The sequence below is a fragment of the Tamandua tetradactyla genome, chromosome 7 (assembly GCF_023851605.1).
Source record: "Tamandua tetradactyla isolate mTamTet1 chromosome 7, mTamTet1.pri, whole genome shotgun sequence".
NCBI lineage: Eukaryota > Metazoa > Chordata > Mammalia > Pilosa > Myrmecophagidae > Tamandua > Tamandua tetradactyla.
In genome coordinates, this window is record NC_135333.1 from 10,179,868 (window position 1) to 10,201,696 (window position 21,829).

At 36.0% G+C, this 21,829-nt stretch overlaps 1 protein-coding gene and 1 long non-coding RNA gene across 3 annotated transcripts in view; one reads left to right on the forward strand and one right to left on the reverse strand.

Annotated features, from left to right (window-relative positions):
* The window catches only part of LOC143690799 (uncharacterized), a 169,656-nt gene extending 157,208 nt beyond the window's left edge, over positions 1–12,448 (reverse strand). Inside the window, exon 1 of the long non-coding RNA XR_013179189.1 lies at positions 12,143–12,448. This is a non-coding gene — a long non-coding RNA (uncharacterized LOC143690799). The remainder of the gene's footprint in view (positions 1–12,142) is intronic.
* Positions 12,280–21,829, forward strand: part of CHRM3 (cholinergic receptor muscarinic 3) — an 887,892-nt gene continuing 878,342 nt past the window's right edge. Inside the window, exon 1 of one of the 2 annotated variants that reach the window (XR_013179188.1) lies at positions 12,280–13,023. The gene's annotated coding sequence lies outside the window, so the exon portion shown is untranslated. The remainder of the gene's footprint in view (positions 13,024–21,829) is intronic. The other variant, XM_077168441.1, reaches the window with a different exon arrangement.

Sequence of the window (21,829 nt, forward strand, 5' to 3'; positions counted from 1 at the left end):
CCACATATCCCTAGAATTATCAGAAATAAATCTCACTCCAAGAGTCTAGAAATGGCTATGACATCAAATATAAAATATCCTCAGTTTTCACTTATGAAAAGAGGACATTTGTTTTAACCAATCTCAGAGAAGGATATCATGAGAAAATAATCCTTAATCCTTTTATTCAAGATTAAAACAAAACAAAGGATTATACATATTCTTCAAGTTTCTAAGTCTTTTTAGGTCTTACTTTCTCATGTGATGCTTTAAGGCTTGCTCACGTTCTTTTCTCCATCTTAAATTCATGTGACACTCTAGGAAGCACATCATCTTTGAAGTCATGCAGGACCAGCCTTGCCATTCTTTAGTTGGGTTATCTTAAGTAACTGTTTTAAACTGTGTCTCTGTCTACCCTTAAAAAAAAGGAATGATTTATTATTGTAAAGTGAACAAGGTAACATTGTGTTAACATGTCTCACAGTAGTCATTTAAAACTATGTCCCTTTTCCTTTCGGAATATCAAACCCCATATTTTGTATTTTTAAACTAGCCTGGCTTCTCCTAGATCATTCAAAAATTATTCAGGGCAATTATTATTTTGGCATGACTCTAAGTAAAAAATACTGACACTGTCGATGTTAGCACTTTCATTGTCCCCTTGTATTGTCCTTCGTTCTTTTCTTTTCTTTTTGAATGCTGTATGGTGGGCGTCACATTTCATTCTTTTTCCATGTGAGTATCCCCTTACTGCAGCACCATGTGCTGAATTTTTTTGTTTGTTTGGTTTTTCATTTGTTTGTTTGTTTGAGAAATGCATGGGCCAGGAATCAAATCTGAGTTCCCCTCATGGCAGGCAAGAATTCTACCACTGAACCACCCTTGTATCCCCTCTCTTCTTGTTTTTTATTCTTCAGAATTTACAACATCAGGACAGGAAGTTTGGTCTTTTTTGTCTATTTCTGCTAATGGGGACAATCAGTGTCACAGAAATAACTGAAAACCCAGGTAAGCCATAATATTTCTTGTTACAACCTCCTTCCAAAACAAACCAGTTGTCAAAGGAAGGAACAAATAAAAATGTAACAGACTTCTCTCCTTTCTCCCTCTTCTCCCTAGATCCCTTCTGAACCTGTTAAAGCTGTAAATTACTGCAAAATTAATCAGACATCTATACCAAAAGAATCAGAAGACGTAAAGTACTTAAATTATCTAATAACAAAAAAATTAAAGTATTCAAATTATCCAATAACAGAAGATTAGTTTTTAATAATTGAGTGACCTGTTTTCAAGGGATTGGTACAAGATCACCAGCAGGAACATTTGTGACCAGCCTTCATTAGCTAAAAAGCTTTCTACACATATCATCACTAGCAGCAATAGCAGCAGCAAAAATCTTTTCAGTGAGAAAAAAATGAATAATGCATTTTCAGCCTCATAAGCAGTAGTTACTACTACTGCTCAAGGCCAGTACGCATAAAAACAAGTGGGAACTGAGAAGAAAGAATATGAGTTTTTATGAGAAGAGAAAAAGCTCTTAGGGCCTTGCATAAAATTGGTAAATCATTAAATCTTTCCTGGAAATAATCAGACAATACCAAATGCATAAGATAAAAATTGCTCTTTAAACTACGAATGATTGTTCTGATTATTAACTTCTTCAAGGAAAAAACCATGTTGGTAGAAAATATTCATATTCTCTTAATGCAGAATCATGTTATTAGTCATTTTCACTAATGACTAATTGTCAAATATCATACATCCTTTGCCCTTAAAATTGATTGCGGTTATGTGCAACAATTCTATTAATTTCCCATATCTCTGAGCACAGGTATCTGCTCTCTGTTATAGTTTTCAGTTGTTTAATCCTTGCTACATTCTAGATACACTTCTAAGTAATCAGCATTCATCATTGAAGTGATTTTTTATCATCTTTATTTTGCATTAAGAAAACTATTACATAAGGAGGTTTCTTGGCCCTGCATATATATCACTCTGCCAGTAACAAGTGAAATTCAGATTTTAAAATGATGCCTGACTGGTTTCCCAAGTTCAAGGCATTGACACCTGTCTCCAAGACAAAGCTTCTTCAAATACGCTATTTTAATCTTCCTTTACCTTCATTCCATGGATGTTATTTCTTAAATAGTTTCTCTCTTTTTTTCAAATTTAAATACAAAACTATAATTTCACTTTTAAATACCAAAATAATAAAAACTGCTATTTTTCAAGGACTTCACAGTTTACAAATTTTATATTGTTAAAAAAATATTTCTTTGAAATAAAAAATGGACTCATCAAATATTTTAAATTAAACCATTAAAGTTAGAACCAATAAGATGTGAGGATGAGTTCAAAGGAGACTCCAAAGCGCAGACATATATAGGCAATCAGAAATGCTGATAAATTTGCCTAATAGATGCAAAAATTGTCAATTATCAAAAGGGCAATAATCAATTCATCCTCAGGGAAATTTGCATTCCCATGGACAAGATTTATTTGTATCACTATTTACAATTTATAGAGTTGTAAAATATCTCAAAAACCATGAAAGGCCCAGAGATGCCATAAAATCACATCTCAAACAGTGTTTTGTGTTCTTTTGAAGACAGCCAGTAATCTTTATGTTCCATGTCAAAGTCTTTTACAATTTTCCCTAAATTCTCTAATTTACCCTCATCACAGTACTGAAGTAATTAAAAAAGGGGGAGGAGGGGAAGGGTCGACTAACTTGATCAAATTCACACAGTTAATACTGTAAAAATGGAAAAAATCATCATGTGTATTTATTTCCTTTTCCTCCTGAAATCTCACTAATTTGCAATACATAAATTAAAAAGGCATAGTCCATTGAGATTAAGGAGAACCAATGCAGAAAAGTTGGACTTTCAGAAAACTACCATCCTACAAATACCAGGTTGTAAACACACTCCCCCTGGCCTTCGGTAGGTGATCAACCCTTATAGAAATTTAAGCAGAAAGATTTGGGGCTCATTTATATCAACTGCAGTTGATAGTGGAGATTTCATACATGATTAAAAACAGGAAGATTAACTGAAAGAAAAGTAACTATGGGATGACTGCACCTTCCTTCATTCTCCTAGCCATAGCAATATGCCTTCAAGACTTGAGATTTGAGGATGTGTCCCTTGAGAAACTGAAAATTCCCAAAGGAAAGATCTTCCTATACTGATTTTGCAAATTCATCAATCTATTGCCCAATATCCATGACACCCACTAGGTAACAAATCTTCCCTATCTCCCACCGTTAGAGTGATTAATACTATTCACAATAGCAACAACAGTTATGAAGTATATAGAAATTCACAAAGAATATAAGCATCTACTGTGGAGAAAACAAACATAAAATTCCTTTGTGCTCTCTGGACATTTTCACATACCACTTATTTAATGTCTGAGACGTTTCAGGTTAAATTCTGAGAGATTTCAGAATTACATAAATCATTAAATTACCTGAGGAAAAGAAAGTTGAGGAGAAAGATCTTATCAGTGTATCTATTTGGAAAAGGACTATTTCTTTTCTGGTTGAGTATGACATAAAGGGAGTAAAATTGAGTAAGCAAGAAAATGCCTTTGACCACAAACTTGAGAAAAGGATAAGAGAAGGAACGACATTAAGGAATAAATGTATCAAGATGTTATATTGCTTTGTTTCCATAGCTCTTTGATCCCAGAATATAAAAGAACTAGTTAAGCAATTATGTCGAATCACAAGTTAGTTAGAAGCAGCAAAATTGAGACATGGAATATTAGAAATAGGAAGAATCTTCAACATAATTTAGTCCAATTATCTCATTTCATAGGATAATGAACCAAAGCCCATTAAGACAAAAAGGCCCTGTAAGGCTTAAAGATTTGCTCAAATTTCACCAAGTAATTAGCATCAAAATAAGGACCACATCACCTAAATCCTTGGCTAGATCTTATCAGTATTTAAGAAGTAAAAAAAAAACAACAAACCTATTCCTATTAATTATAGATTATGAAACTGAGTCTCAGTTATATTAAAGTACTTATTTAGAATCATATATAATTTAATGAATGATATTCAATTTGGACATTTCCAACTACATATTGCTGGCATGTCTTAATTGATTGAAAATAAGAGTTAAAAAGCTTAATTTCTGTCAAAAATAAGCCAAACTGGTGGTAAGAATCTTTAGGAAGTATGATCACAATAAAATGGGTGGAAGGTCTAAATTACCAAAATATTAGATAGGTTTTGCTTAGAATTCATTTTTGGTATCTGATGATATGACTGGTTTTGAACTTCCTTAAAATCAAATATAATACATATTATTTTTAAAATATTGTAGTATCATATACAGGATTTAGTTTTTTATGAGGACCAATGCAATCAGAATTAACTTTTTTTCCTTTGTGAAAATGAAGTAACACTATATTTGTGGTCATTTTGCATTTGTACAAACTGAAATTATAGATAACTATCATTCCCTTTCAACTCTTAAGACCAAAAAACTGTATTATTTTATTACATTTATCACATACCAGAATCATTGGAAGCCATATTCCAGGTTAATTTTAGATTTTCTTATATTTTATACATCCAACTAATTATTGTAACCAAAAATGTCCATCTTTATATTTATTCAAATATTTTAATAAACTCCAATATATATTAATTCATGCAAGACATATTCAGCCATAAATGTTGTTGCTTTAATATAGTTTTATATTAAAGGGCTGATCTATTACCATACATCTTTTATACTTTGATAGCCTCATATAATCTAATTTGTGTGTTTTGTCAGATGAAAACTTCTCTAAAAATTGCTAATGATTGGGATTGTAATAAGCATGGAAAAGAATTTGAATTGATGCTTTTAAATATTTTCTCTTTCCATTAGGTAAAATGTTTCTCCATGTAATTGGCTGTTTCAATATTTCTAATAAATTTTTATCTCATACATGTATATATGTCCCTAGCAAAGTTTATTATTCATCATTTGATTTTTTTATGGTGAAAGACAAATCATTAATTCATACCTGGTTATTAGAGGAGTGTGGGAATATCATGGAATTAACATATGGGAGAAAGTAATGTCATATACATAATTATTTCATTATCACTTCCTTTAGGGAGGCAGTATAGTGATTAATAACATTGCTTTGTAAGCCAAAACAAAAACAAAAAACATGGATTTGCCTTCAACTTTGATTATTGCTGACTGTTGAATTTCCTAATTTAAGAAATAATGCCTAATACAAAAAATATAAGTACTGGATGTTTGACACGTTTCTTTTCAATATCGTCAGTAAAATGAGGGTAGTGTTTCAAATCGTATGCAGTCTTTAATGACTGGGCTTTTGGGTTCAATTATATGCATCTGAGATTATCCTATGTTGTTTTAAGATGTTTTTATTATTTTATGGTGGTATTTCATTTATGACCATACCATATTTGTCTATTCTAATGTTGATGAACAATTTGGTGGCTTCCAGTTTGGAGTGATTTTATAATGTTGCTCTGAACATATTTATAAATATTTATTAAGAATACCTATACACATTTCTGCTAGAAGTGAGACTGCTGAATCATTGGTTAGGCATATGTTCAGCTTTACTAAATACTACCAATTTTCTAAAGTGGTTGTAATAGTTTTATACTACAACAGATTACTCCATATTTTCACCTACATGACAACCCACCTAAAATTGATTTTTGCATATAGTGTGAGGAAGAGGTCAAGATTGTTTGTTTATTTTAGCATATATATATCTAATTAATATTGCGCCATTTTATATAAACAGTTCTTTTCATTTTCTGTGGCACACATTTGTCATAACCAAATGTCTGAATATAGGAGGAACTGCTGTTGAATCCTTTGTTATATTCTACTGGTATATACACCTTTCAATTCTGTTTTAGTTACAATAGTTTTGTAATAAGTGCTTGCTATTTGCTAGTATAAGTTCTCCAACTTTAAGACATTATTAGCTAATATTCTGCATTAATATTTGTAAATAAATTTTCTAGTGGGTGTCTTATCATCCATACTCTGGTGTGATTTTTTTGTGACTGAGCTAAATCTACATTTCAGTTTGGAAGATTTTTAATATAGATTCTTTCTATCCACAAACATAGTCTAGTCCTCTGACTTTTTAGGCTTTCTTAATTTCTCAAAATAATGCTTTATAGTTTTTTTGTTTTCAGGACTCTGGTAGGCAGAATTCAATGATCCTTGCCCTTGTATAATCTTATTCCTTTGAATGTGAGCAGAATCTGTATATATAATGAGATGTCACGTCTGTGGTTATGTTATGTGGTACAGCAAATTTTGTAGAGGCAATTAAGGTAGCAAATCAGTTAACTTTAAAATAGGAAGATTATTGAGGTGGGACTGATCTAATCACATGAGCCCTTTATATCTTGGTCTAGAAGTCAGGGAAGGAGAAATGCAAAGACTAAAAGCATGAGTAGGATACGACATGCCATTTGCTGGCTTCAAGTATGAGAGGAACTATGTGGCAAGATAACAGGAGGACTCTGGAAGCTAAGAGTGGCCCCTGGCTGACAGCCTAAAAGGAAACAGTTCTAGTGAAACAGAGAACTAAATTTTGCTAATAATGAGCTTGGGATGGATTTTTCCCCATAATGAGCTTGGGATGGATTTTTCCCCAGAGTGTGCACATAACAATCCAGCCTGACTAAAACCATTTCAGCCTTGTTGGGACAGTGAGCTGCAGAAACGGTTCACTGCATGCCCAGCTTTCTATAGAAGTGTAGTTTCATAAATGTTTGTGGATTTAAGCTGAAAAGTTTGTGGTAATCTGTTATGTGGCAAAAGAAAACTGATACAAGGCTTTTGTACATTTTTACTAGATTTATTCTTAGCTAATTTATGTTTTTTAATTTATTGTAAATGGTATATATATTTTTAAACTTTGTTTTTTAAGAGTTTTCCCTAGAATCTAGAAATATATTGATTTTTATATGTTGTATCTTCTCTTTTATTAGTTTTTAATTATAGTAGATAATATAGTGCCTGGCACAATAAGAACTTGTACATTTACTGTTGATGGACTGAATGAATGAATACATTTTAAAATATTTGTTTTCAACTTTTTCTGGTTTAAGAGATTGCTGATCTCATAAAATTTTCAAAATTCTAACTTAGTGTATAAAAGAACTTCAATTTACATGTTCCATATCTTCATATAAGTAGACTTGGAGCTGTCTTTTCATTCTCTCATCTTTCTAACATGGTTCAATAATTCCCCATGGTATTAACAATAGGCTATCTACCCCTGCAATCTGCTGATTTAAGTAGTATCTCAGCTTCCCTCCAGCAACTTCCTGTTTGCATGATCATCTCATCTATTCAGATCCTACCTTTTGGAAATACTTCTTGTTCTTTATCCATTCTATTATTTTCTTATACTTTATGGGATTTTAGTTTTCTTATCCTTTTGGGGAATTTTGGTTACAATTTTTCCCCCAAGGACTCCAGCTCACTTCAGATTAAGTTCAATTTATTAAGCAAATAAATTCTGGAGACTTAATATTGGATAGTTATGATTAGGTGCTGGAGGCTAACTAGGGGAAAATACCAACATGTTCCTTAGCTTCTTGGAGCAATGACAGCCCCCCCTCCCCACTCTTTGCTTGGAAGAGGAGGTTAGAGGAATGAAAGTATTCATTTAAATTCCTTTCATTCCTAAACACCTGGTGAATAAATAAATACTGTGAAGGTGCAGGGTGTACAAATGCTCCCTGCCCAGAAAACACATGTATAGCCCAGCTAGGCAGTCAGACACCAAGAGGATGAATTTTAGTTCAATTTAGTAGAAGCAATAGTATAAATATATTGGGGCTGCCAGATCAAAAGGAGGGGCATCAAAACACAAACAATGGGTAGTGTCAAAGATATGCACATATGGTAAAATTTTACCTAATAATATAAATAATGTATAATTCGTTGTATTTAGGTGAGAAAGTAAGGGAAAACACCAGGCAGCTTGAAACATTTTCTTACTATGAACACATGGTTCCATACCACTGAAGGGGCAGTACTGGCAGGACATGAAGCTAAAGATGCATATCAAACTAAACAACCAGAATGTCAACTGAGTGCTTTAAAAAAGATGTTATCTACACTAAGTAAATTATTATACAGCAAACATTCTTATGTCATAGAGATGCCTAATAGCCTCACCTATCTTTTTATTCATCTGTCCATATTATAGAGCCATTGCTGAAACTACTTTCCAGCCACTGACCAAATTCCTCATCCTTCTTCACATCTAGGTGGTGACATGGGACAATCTCTCACTCACAGAATTTTAGTAGCATTGACATGGGCCACTTGCGAGCCAAAAGAAGAAGAGAGTGTACATTCTTCACCTTCTCATTTGTCCCTGCAGATGCAGAGAACTGCAAGGCCTTTGCGCATGACAAGGTCTCAGGGTGAGAGAACTCCCTGAATCGCCACATGAATGAGAGCCGTGATGCCAGCCATAGTCAGCTACATTGTCCTATTACATAAGTGAGAATTAAAGGGCTACTGGTTAAGCCACAAACCTCTAGTCTTGCCATTAGAGTAGATAGGTAATGTACCAACTAAATTATTTGGTGTTTCTATGTCATACTTTAAAGAAGTTAAGAGCTTTGTAGTTAGCTATCTAATAAATAAATGAATAAATGGCAAGACATGAATTTGGTATATGTATATGTACTGGGGCATAGAATTGGTTTGTACCTAAAGAAAATAACCCTGGCAATGGGTATGAATTTACAGTTTTCAAAGGAAGAAATCCAATAAAATACAAGAAGAGGAAGTTTTTATTACCTCCTATTCACCCTATTGTTAAAAGAGGGATCCCCTGACCTAAACAGTACAAGATGGCCAAAAAACAACCCCAGACAAATGAAATCAAACGGCAGTTTTTTAATCAAACAGAGCCGCAAAGTAGGGCACATCATGCCACACAGGGCCACGTGGGTATTCTACTCAGGAACAGAGGGAACAAGGAGGGGCTGTGGGTAGCAGGCTCTGTAGCAACAAGAGGTTGATGTGACCCCTGGTTCCTACAGGAGGATGTGACTGGATGGTTTGAATAATTTTGTGGGCTATATCAGGAAGGAGGAACCAATTAGGTCGAGGACCTGGTGGAGTACAGATAACTGGGCTCATAGGGGACCTAGCTGTGAGAGAAGACTTTCCCACTGGCTGGGAAGCATATCTGGTGAGAGGGGGACAACTCAGTGTTAGTCCTTTGGAGCTCTGTGGAGCTCAAAGATATGAAGGCAGTTCACGAAATACTAGGCCTTACAGCCTCACTGTCAGTTTTGGGACAAATTATAAGAATGGGATATAATTTTACACATAAAAACTTAGCATAAATGTTTAAAATCTCATAACTCTAAAAAAAAAAAAAAAAAGTCTTATGACCCTGAATGTGACCGCTTGTGTGAGAAAAGGGGAAATTTCTGATAATTCTGGTGTGGAGAACAGTTTTCCAATATCAGATCAATTTAAGAAAGATGTTAATATCCTCAGACCAAGATGTTCCACTTTTAGATATATATACTATAAAAAAGGTCATCTGTGTTCACAGAGAGACAGGTAAAATAATGTACATCAAAATGCTGATGGTTTGAAGGAAAGTAAGAGAGGGAGGATGGGAGGAAGAGCAACAGAACATAAAATTGCATCAATAAGAGAATGGAAAAATAGATTATGATATATTTACAAACGGATGGCAAACAACAATATAAATAAAGCAAATGCACATTTAAGCTATCTTATGTAAATTTTAAAAGCAGAAATATACTATGTATTCATACGGATACAGGCATATGCAATAAAGATATGAGAATACAAAATGGAAGGATTAATAAATTCAGCTTCATGGTTATATTTCTAGAAAACGAAAAAGGTGACTTAAACTGGATAATGACTTTACGTCATCTTTAACATACTACTCTTTAAGAAAAGGAAATATTTCTGAGGCACATTGTAAAATATTAACATGTTAAAAACCCAAGGTGATGTACATGGATGTATGTATATTATTCTTCTATTTTTTGCTTGCTTGTTTATGTCAATTACTAATACATATTTACATCTTAAAGATTCATGACAGCCCTGTTCTTTAACATAGGTATTTGTTTTTAAGCCCAATCGCTTAAACCACTGTACATCTTCTCATCAGGTGAAACCCAGGGCAGAGACAGTCATCATTCAGAAATCACATGTTTAATAACCATCTATTTGTAAGCTAATAACCATCTATTTGTAAGCTTCGTAAGCTCTTTCAAGAGTAAGAACTGTGTCTCCATTATCTCTGTGCATCTAATATCCAACTCAATGTAGCAGCTCAGTAAACAATTTGTAGACGTTAACTCATGGAAGACCCAACCCAGGTGTAGGTTGCAATGAAGAGCTAGTCAGGACTACCCAACATCAGGTTTTTTTGGTGTGTTTTATAAAACTCAGAGTTGTTATATATACCTCTGGAGAGTAGCAACCTAGGAATTGTGAGGAACTAAATTTCTGTGATTATTGTATATAAAAACATGTATAGCTAATGGCAAAAGATACAACACTTTGTTTTTCTCTTGCTTTCAGCCAAATTTTCATTACTGAGGATTCATTTTGTCTTCTATCTACTACAAGCACTCAGACTGGGCCAGAGCCTGGCCAACTTTACTTTACTTTGCCCTCCGGTTGGGTTCCATGCTTGTCTTGGCAGGTCAATGCCCATCCATGTAGAAATCTCAGTAACGATGTGCTGGCTGCAGGGATGCTGCAGGCTACTAAGGCTTCAAATTACAAGGCTTTATGTCTAAAATTCTGATGCTTCTATTCTGCTGTTACCTGCCTCTTTTCAACTCAGCTCCCTAGAATCCACATCAAAATATATGTTCCAACAATATGGGCTACACAGAATTCCCTGATACACTGCATTGCTCTCTGACTCTGGGCCGTGGCACAGGCTTTTTCCTGTCTATCTGGCAAACATCCAAGTCTATCTGGCAAGCCCTACTCAGACATCACTCCTCTCATAATTTCCCTGATTTTGTAATACATATTTATCATGACCTAAAACAAGAACTGAAAAAATCTGTCTGGTGAAAATCAGTACCTTCCATACTATTAATCCATTCATTTGTTCACTTTAAATTTGAATGGCTATGTTTCAAGCAATATACAAGTGTTTGAAGATAGAAAGATATCCAAGACCAACTCTCTAGCAGTACCAACTCACTGGATAATAAAAAAGACTAAAAACACCAACCAAACAAAAAACCCAACAGGTGTAAATAAACTGTAACTACATATATATTTATGTACACACATATATGGATATATCTATAAATGTGTTTAGGTGTGTGACGAGAACATCAAGGAGTATCTAAATGACTCTGGTACACAGTGGGCTTTCAACAAAAGGAAGGGAAAAAAAGAAGAGAAGGAGCAAAGCAGGGAAAGGAAAAGGATAAGGAGAGAAAAAGAAAAGAGAAAAGAAATAGAAAAAGGATATATGTGAAAAAGTTTTCACAGAAAGTGTCAATTTAAATTTAAGGTTGAAAGACCAAAGATACTCAGGTGGTAGCTAGTAATATCAGAGAGAACCAAATACAGTGAATAAAACATATGTTAAGGATAAAATAAATGGGCTTATCGTTTGCAACACATACATAAACAGAGCCATGCATAAGCGGGCCCAGGACCTCAATTTTATAGAGGATTCTGTATGCATGGCTCTGATCTAACTGTGGGGTAGATCATTAAAACCCAAATCAGTGTCGACTGCCTATGTGGCTTCTGCCTCCATGTTTGCAAAAAAAACTAAGCCAACAAAGTGGTCGGAGACGAGATGCAAAATGGCGGCATAGGGTCTTTACATCACTGTCTCCACCAAAAAAAATTTGAACGAATTGGGAAAAAAACGGGTTGGAATTGACTAAATGGTGACCCCGGAACCAGACGGGACATTTAGGACCACCACAGGAATGCCAGATGAAGGGACAGGCTGCCGGAGTCCTGCCTCTGTGAAAGGGGGGACCAGCGCGCAGAGCAGCCTTCACGCCTTGACCGCGGCAGAGGCGGGAACACAGGGCCCGGCGGGTCCCGGGAGCAGCTGCTGGGTCCCGGGCGGGCGGAGGCGCGTTTACCTTCCAAACGCCGGGAAGAGGTCCGTGGGGGGGACCCCTGAGGGCGAGCACCGAGTCTGGGCCCAGCTTCGGCCTTCTGGGCAACAATGGCTTCCAGCCTCCCACCTCCACGAGAGGTGAAGAGCAAGCGCAGCGACGTGCGCTGTTTTTCCTTCTGTGAGTCGGTGTTGCGTGGACAGGCCGAGTCCCTGACGGGCCAGAGCAGATGCTGGCCTCAGGCTCGGCCTCGGCTTCTGTTCGCTGGGCAATAACAGGCTCCTCAAAGCACGGACCTTTCCGTCCACAAACCGGAAGCTCAGCCGAGCCCATTTCTCAGCTATTACGTCAGGATCCCGCGTGGAAAACCGTCCTATCCCTGCGTACAGACGGAAGGGCAGGCGCGGTCGCCTTCCCGCGCGCTGCCCAGGCGGGGCGTCCCGTGTGCTTAGTCAAGTGTTGCTTGAACTCCTCAGCTGTTTCTCGTCCTTGCCGGTCGTTAAAACCTTCCAGGCAGTAGCGGATTCTGGCCGCATGGCAGCGTCCACCTCGACGTGAAGGACCAGTGAACTGTATTTTCCCTTCGTGAAGCGGCGTCTCTGGGTCTCACGGATGCCGGTGGTAACGCACGCAGACCGAGCCTAGATTTCAGCCCCCGGGCGGCAACAGCTTCTGCCTCACGCCTCCAGGTACTGAGAACGTATTTACAACGCTGAAAGAAAAAAAATGTCCACCAATCTGTTTTTCAAAACTGAGGGAGAAATGAAGACGTTTCCAGAAACTCAAAGCTGAGGGAGTTCATTACCATTGCACCTACCTGATAAGAAATGCGAAAGGAGGTTCTGCAGGTAGGACATTAGGTAGTAACTTGAAGCTGTTGGAAGAAATAAGTACACCCAGTACAGGTAAATATGTGGGTAAATATGGTCAGCCAAGAAATAAACTGAACTGCAAGGCAACGGAAGGGCTTATTTGGGGTCATAGAATTGCAATGCAAGGCGCACAGATTCAGGGAACAACCGAAATTCGGTTTAAGGATTTTCAAGCAAGGTTTTCTTAAAGAAAAAAGAATACATTTTTTTTTTGTAAAGAATTAAGATTGGTGGATATTTGGGGCCTTCCAAATGTCCTCCAAGTTAGGCAGTTTACTGATTTATCTTGTGGTTGGTTGGCGGTGTCCAGATGTCCTCAGAAACTTGTGGCATTTGGTTTTGCATACTTTGACAATTTATGATACCTGGCTGATACATGCATAACAGTAACTTTCTGAATAGCCTCCAGACTCCAATTTAAATCTCTTTAGCCACACTAACTGCCGTTTGTTTTATCTCTTTTCACATTTCTCCCTCTTGATCAGTATCTTTCTCCAAAAACGTTGCTGGTTAACATTTGATATTAATCCCTCAGCACCAAGGAGGCTCATTCTTGGGAGTCTTGTCTCACGTTTGGGGGTGGGGGCAAAGGTAGTGAGTTTATTTGCAGAGTTTGGCTTAGAGAGGGGCCACATTGGAGAAAAAAGGAAGTTATTTGTTAGGTTTTATGGGAAAGCTTATTTTCATTATAAAATTTTTAAGTACAAGCTTCAAGATTAAGGTTCTTATGCAGAAGCATGGCTTAGGAGGTACCTGTGTCTGCTACTCTAGAGATGAAACAGTGAATACGAGATACTGTCATGATTATAATAAGAAAAAAGATTGGCAAGTTTTGAAATATGCCGTGCAGTTAGTCACCTTAAAATCCAGGATTCAGTCAGCATTATTTTTAATTATGATATTCCAGATAAAGCTTTGATTATACTATAACCAGCATCTCCAGTTATATCCTAACGGGGAGGACATTATCTTACTGAATTTATGCAAGTATTTATATTTCCATGAAAATAAGAACATTTAATGACTTTCTGAATGTTACAGGATTAGACAGGGAGGAAAAGATAAATGATTTATGAGTTACAGATAGCTTAAGGGAAAATCAAAAGGTATTTCTTGTATGTAAAATAAAAAGCATTAAATGTCACAATAGTTTAAAATCTTTAATTATTTTTTATCAATTCATTCAGTCCCAGTAAACAATTCTTATTTCATTCAATCTTGTATTAACAATTTTGTTAACTCATCAGCTTTCCAATAGATTTCTGAGTCAATGTCATGATATGATTTTAAAGTTCTTTATGCAGTGGTATTAGGAGCAGGTACCCCAGAGTACCTGGCATGGTCTTTATTTTTGAAGATGAAACACTTTGGACTACAGCTGATTGAAAGTGTATTTAGGAAATCATCATAATAAAATACAAAGTTATCTGTGAATTACAAAAGACAAAGAACAGTTGTGGTCAACTTATTACTGTTTTATAAAAGTGAAAGAGTTTATTACAAGATAATATTTTTGGGGGGAGTTGTAACAATTTTTAAGAATAACTGAAATTATGTTGGTAACATCATGCTTTTGTCTAATATGAGGCAAACAATATCAGGATATCCTGTGGAGAGTGAGGATATTGACAAATCTCTAGGAACTTTATGTGATTTCTGGGAAACATATTAATAACATGATATCTATATCAATCTAACTAATAGAAGGTCAGAATATCCCTTTTAATTTGACACTTCCTAAACAATTTATAACATATCACATAAACCTATTTATAGTACCTTTCCTTTGAGAAAGTGGAAGGGTAGATTCTTTGTGATTTTTGAAGGGCTCTGTTCTAGTTTGCTAGCTGCCAGAATGCAAACACCAGAGACAGACTGGCTTTCAATAAAAGGGGATTTATTTAGTTAATGTATAGCTCTTCAGAGGAAAGGCAGCTAATTTTTGACTGAGGTTCTTTCTTACGTGGGAAGGCACAGGATGATCTCTGCTGGCCTTCTCTCCAGGCCTCTGGGTTCCAACAACTTTCCCCGAGTGATTGCTTTCTGCGTCTCCAAAGGCCTGGGCTGAGCCGTGAGTGTGAGATGAGGTATGCTGAGCTGCTTGGGCTGTGCTACGTTGAGCTCACTCATTTAAGCACCAGCCAATTAAATCAAACATCATTCATTACCGCAGGCACAGCCAACTGCAGATGTAATCAGCAACAGATGAGGTTCACATGCCATTGACTCACATGCACAGCGATAGAACTAGGCACCTTCACCTAGCCAAGTTGATACCAGAATCTCACTACCACAGGCTCTCTGGAAAAACCCAATGACAGTTTGAAATAAAAAAGATATCATTTAGCATTTGATTTGAGGAAGCAAAATGTTAACATTGTCAGGAGGTTGGCTAAATAGGATTATGGGTTACTGTAAAATAACACTTGGGTTTCTGTTCAACTAAAGTGACAATAAAATATTTTAAAAATAAATATGAGAGATGATATGATAGAAAGAAACCTAGTTTTTTTCTCAAAAATGAGAATACTGTTTTTTTAAACAATCAAGGGCATGATAAAGTTACCGTAGCGTACAAGAAGTTACTCTGATAGAACATAGACATTGATTATTCAGAAAAAAATTTACAACCTCTTAATAAAAATAGACAAATAATTCAAGAAAACTTTGTCATTTTAACAGAGAGAAAATCAAATTATAGTTTTGCATCAGCATACTATTTGATACTAAGGCTCTTAAAAATCTTACAAATAGGCTCATCAAAACTTACTCAACTATGACTACAAGATGGAAAATTCATTTTCTGCAAATGTTCTACACTTTCTATATCTATTGAAGTTGTTTCTTACATTTTCCTCTTTCTCATTGTATAACAACTAGTCATTTTACTTTAGACAAACCTATTCTCCTTTTCCTGAATGAAAAAACATCTTGTATACCCTACATATAATTTTGGAAACTATCTTCAATCTAACATCTTACAAAATGCATTTGCTAAGAAAATCAAACTTGCTGGAAAAATGACTTAATTTGATTAATGAAAATTTACATATATGTATTTTTCATTTTAAATATCAACCAAATGTAATACTAATTTTTTGTCAGTAAATCTATACACATGTAGGAAGAATATTTCTAAAACTGCATGCCTTTTTTAGTACTTAACACTGATAGCTCAGAAAACAGCTGTTTTTCTTTTAAAGTAACAATATTAAATGAGTCTTGTTGCCAAAATATATGAAAATTATACAGACTTAACATTTTTTAAAGATATTTAACTTTAGTTTTATGAATTTTTCAATTGGTAATATTAAATCTTAGTCTTCTTTAATTACTGGATCTTTAGGAGTATTAATTTATATATAAATGTTTATCTTTAAGCCAATTTTAACAGCTATTTTAAGAAGTTTTATAAGTTAATTTGGTAATGCTATTTTGAAGTAGGAAAATATCATACATATAACATACATATATAAGCATAGAGACAGACACAAAAAGATTTAGAGCTTAAAACTTTCAGCCCTGAGTCACATAATCTGACTCAGAAACATAGAAAGACAAAATACAGAGGAACAAAACACACTGGTTTATATAAAAGACCTGACTTTTGTCCTTGCCCTGCTTGCTTGCTTGTTTCTTTCTCTCCCTTCCTTCCTTCCTTCCTTCCTCCTGTTCATTCATTCATTCATTCATTCATTATTTTATCAGGGTTATTTATGAGTCTGGTAAATAAGCTATTTTAGAATCATTTTATCTTTTAGAGATTTCTGATAGCAATCGTAGCATGTACCCCATTGTTCCATGGAGATTTGGGATAATTTTTCTTTTCTTTTTAAGAAACCACATGAGGAACATACTTTTACACACTTGTACTCACTTTTTTTTCTTTTTAAAAATGGACAATCTTTATCTAATGTCCCTGTTGTTTGCGTATAGACAACCATTGGCCTTTATATTTTTTCCCTTATAGGTACCTCTATTTTTGTATTGATTATCATTAGAAGTGGCAGTCAGGAACTCTTTTATAATTTTTATATTCTGCCCTTTTGGAGATGTTGTAATTGTAAAGCTTTTATTTTATTGTCATTTTACTTTTATCGTTACCTAGAGTTCTTTTAAAAATGTTCAGGTGATTTAACACATTTATCTAGAGGAATAACTTTCCGCTCAAATTCATAGTTACTTTTTTTAAACTAACTTTCCAAGATTAGGTTTAAGTCCATTGGAAAATAAAGAGGACAGTGGTTCCTTTAAAGGCATCGGCAAAAGATGAAAGACCTGAATGAGCACCAAAGATCTGAGACAATTTTTTTAAAATTCCAGATGGATTTATCTTTCTTTTTTTTGGTTTATTTGCATGTTTGGATTATTGATTTTTTTGAGGAAAAGGCTTTGGTGTGACATTTAATAAATTTTACCAATTTGACTGGTGTTTTTGAGCATGTCCCTACCTGTAACATTTGTAGCATCCTTTATACCATCATTCTGTCTTTTAGCATTTAGCCACCTCAATCTACTTTTTTTTCTCACCCAGACTCAAAGCCACATATGAGAATTGAAAAGCTCATGCAATACTGGACTATGAACTCCACTTAGAATTCTAAATTCCTCATAATTTTTTGGACCCATTTTAGAATTGGGAAATTTCTTAATAATAAGAAAAGAATTCTGCTTTTGGAGGGGCTAAAAGTTATTGAGTGTGCTGTTGCGGCAGTCTCAGAATATCTGATTTTATAAGGCATTTACCAAATTTTAGTAGTCAGCCAAAGAAGGATAAAAGGAAGAACCATGAAGTGGAGCAATCAGATTAGAAGAAGTTGAAAGGGCAGTGTTGTCCAGTTTTGTCTTTTATAAGAGGGTTATCAAGGCTAGATTTTTTTTAAAAGCTCTTTTGAAGGAATTCTTTAAAGAAATAGTTTTGGTATCAGATGCCCTTTTTGGCTGATTCATTATATTCATTAAAGAATGCATTCCATTGTTTCTGGAGGATCTTTTGGAATTTCCTTGGTCATGGCTTTTAGTTTAGCTTAAGTTGAAGGAGTGTAGTTGATAGAAGCAGTTCCAGAGCCTCTTTTATTAGGTTTGACTTTAAAGAGGGGCTAAGAGGGAAGTTATGAAGGCGCTTCAGACTTTAATATAAAAGAGCAATTTGGAGACTTCCAGGAAGGTGGTGGAATAGGATAGGTTGAGTTCACCCCTGCTCCATGGAACAATGAGAGAAGTGACAGAAAAATGACCAGAACTGCAGATCCAGGGTGTGAGTGACCAGAGGCAGTCTTCTGCACTATATAGGGAGGTCCTAGATGAAAAACGTAGAGAAATTAGGATGGAAAGATCAGTAGTATCCCCACTAGGGGCAAGCGGTAGGTCACAGGAAAGTGCAGCTCCCGAAAGAGTGGAACACTCCTACAGCTAGCTTGGGAGAACTTCCCTCACAGCTCTGCAGCCAGGAGCTACTGTGAGAAACCCAGAAGCCAGCAGACTTGCTTTCCTTGTGCACAGTCAGTACACAGTGTCTGCTCCCAACCCCTGACATAGGCCACTGTGGGCACCTGACTTTTTGGCAGAGACTGGGGAGCCCTACCCCTCGGAGGAGGGGGAGATGCAGATTGGAGCTGGTCTGATAACTGACAAGTAAAGGAGACTCAGGATCCGATACTACTCCCCTTTCCACACAGGCCTGGAGACTTTGGGCATGCACAAATGGAGAGGTAGGGATGAGGAAGCAACCCATGCCATGCCAAGCCATGCCACACCTGAGCTGCACCATGCTACAGGTTGCCTATCAAGCCCACAAGCAGAGTCTCTGCCAACGTGCACACTACCCAACCTCAAACCCCTACTTTCATCATACACCAAGATCAGCAACACTGGCTGGAATTACGCTGGGTCTCCCTGGCTGCCGCAGTCAGGGAGAGGTGGGCCTGAGGAAAAAGAGGTGTCCTTAGAGCACCATCTGCTGGGAAGAAGCAGAAAGTGCAGTCTGCCTAATTTTTAACAGATCCACAAGTAGAGTTGCATCCTTTGCATGAGGTCCCGGCCTTGGTTTGGCAGGGAATTACTGACAAGCCAAGTGCAAAAGGAGACCTTCAGTGCAAACACAAGCAAATGCAAATCCTTAGATGAGTGAGGTAAATCAACTTTCAAAATGATCTTATCAGGATAATCTAAAGCATCAAAGGAACACAAAATCAAAAAGCACATGAAGATGAAGGCATATATGACTCAGCCAAATAACCAAATTAAAATACTGGTGGAGACAGAGAATTTAGAAGAACTAATCAAAGATGTTCATTGGAATTACCTAAATAAATTCAGGTTGGCAAATGACATAAAACATATCAAAAAGACACTAGAAGAGCATAAATAAGAATTTGAAGGAATGGAAAAGCAGCAGATCTAACAGAGGTGAAAGATAATCTAGCCCAAATTAACAATACTCTAGAGACACACAACAGCAGATTTGAAGAGGCAGAAGAAAGAATAAATGATCTACAGGACAGGACAATTGAATTTGAGTGCACAAAAGAAATGGCAGAAAGATAAGACAAATGGAAGTGGATCTCAGGACAATTATGGAGAATATGAAGAACACAAATATAAAAATCATCAGTGTCTCAGAAAGAGAAGAGAAGAGCAAAGGACTAGGAAGATTAGTTGAAGAGATAATGGGGGGAAATTTCCCAACCTTGTAAAAGATTTAAATACACAAGTCAAAGAATCCCAAGGAACCTCAAATAGAGTAAATCCAAATAGGCCTACTTTAAGACATATAGAAATCAGAATGTCAAATGTTGAAGAGAAGCAGAAAGTCCTGAAATAGCGAAAGAAAAGCAATTCACCACATACAAGGGACACCATATAAGAATGAGTTCAGACTACTCAACAGGCATTGTGGAAGTAAGAAGGCACTGGTGTAATATATTTAAGGTCTTGAAAGAGAAAGACTTCCAGCCAAGAATTGTGTATCCATTTAAGTTGTCCTTCAAAAATGAGAGAGAGATTAAAATTTTCACAGACATGCAAAGGTTGAGAGAATTTGTCAACAAGAAACCTGCCCCCACAAAAAATATTAAAGGAATTTCTGTTACATGCAAAAAAAAAAAAGCAAGAAAAGAAAAAGGAGAGAGAGATCTGGAGGAGGGCATAGAATTAGAGAGTATTAGTAAGGTTAAACTAAACAATAAAACGTGAGAAAGGGAAAAGAATATATAAATCTGATAAATAAAAACCAAAGGACAAAATGGTAGATTCAAAAACTGCATTTACAATAATAACTTTGAATGTTAACAAGGTAAACTCACAAATTGTTCTAGTTTGTTAGTTGCCAGAATGCAATATACCAGAAACGGAATGACTTTTAAAAAGGGAAATTTAATACGTTGCTAGTTTGCGGTTCTAAGGCCAAGAAAATGTCCCAATTAAAACAAGTCTATAGAAATGTCCAATCAAACACATCCAGGGAAAGATACCTTGGTTCAAGAAGGTCGATGAAGTTCAGGGTCTCTCTAAGGCACATAGCAAACACAGAGTTTCTCTCTCGGCTGGAAGGGCACATGGCGAACACAGCGTCATCTGTTAGCTTTCTCTCCTAGCTTCCTGTTTCATGAAGCTCCCTGGGAGGCATTTTCCTTCTTCATCTCCAGAGCATTGGCTGGTGGACTTTCTGCTTCGTGGTGCTGCGGCATTCCCTGCTCTCTCTGAATCTCTCTCTCCAAAGTGCCTCCTCTTTTATAAGACTCAAGTAAACCAATCAATACCCACCCAAATGGGTGGAGACACATCTCCACCTAATCCAGTTTAACAGCCACTCTTGATTGAGTCACATCTCCAGGGAGATGATCTAATTACAGATTCAAACATACAGTACTGAATAGGGATTAGAAGAAATGGCTGGATTTATAAAATGGGATTAGAATTAAAACATGGCTTTTCTAGGGTACATACATCCTTTCAAACCAGCACATCAATTAAAAATACAGATGGGCAGAATGGATTTTAAAATATGATCAATGTATATGCTGCTTAGAAGAGACTCATATTAGATGTGAGAATACAAATAGATTAAATGAAAGGATGGAAAAAGATGTTCCATGCAAGGTGTGACCAGAAGAAAGTGGGGTAGCTATACTAATATCAAACAAAATAAACCTTAAATGTAAAGATGTTATAAAAGACAAGGAAGGACACAACATATTGATAAAAGGGACAATTCACCAAGAAGAAATAACAATTATGTGTTTATGCTCTCAGTCAAGGAGCTCCAGTTTACATGAAGCAAGCATTGGTAACACTTAAAGAAGCCATAGATGCTTCAATAATAATATTGAGAGACTTAGATACACCACTCTCCTTTATAGATAAAACAAGCAGACAGAGGATCATCAAGGAAATAAACAACCTAAATAATGTGATAAATGAATTAGACCTAAACGACATATGTAGATCATTATAGCCCAAAAACACCAGGATATTTGCTCTTCTCTAAGAGTACTCATAGAATATTCTCCAGGATAGATCATATGCTGGGGCACAAATCAGGCCTTTATAAATTTAAAATGGTTGTAATTATTCAAAGCACTTTCTCTGGCCATAACAGAATGAAGCCGGCAATCAATAACCACCAAAAAACAGAACTTTCATAAATATGCGGTGATTAATTAACACATTCTTAATCAGAGGGTCAAAGAAGAAATTGCTAGAGAAATTGCTAAATATCTGGTGATGAATGAAAATGAGAATATAGTATATCAGAATCTATGGGATGTGGCAAAGGCAGTGCTGAGAGGAAAATTTATTTATAAATATAAATGCCGATATTAAAAAAGAAGAATGAGCA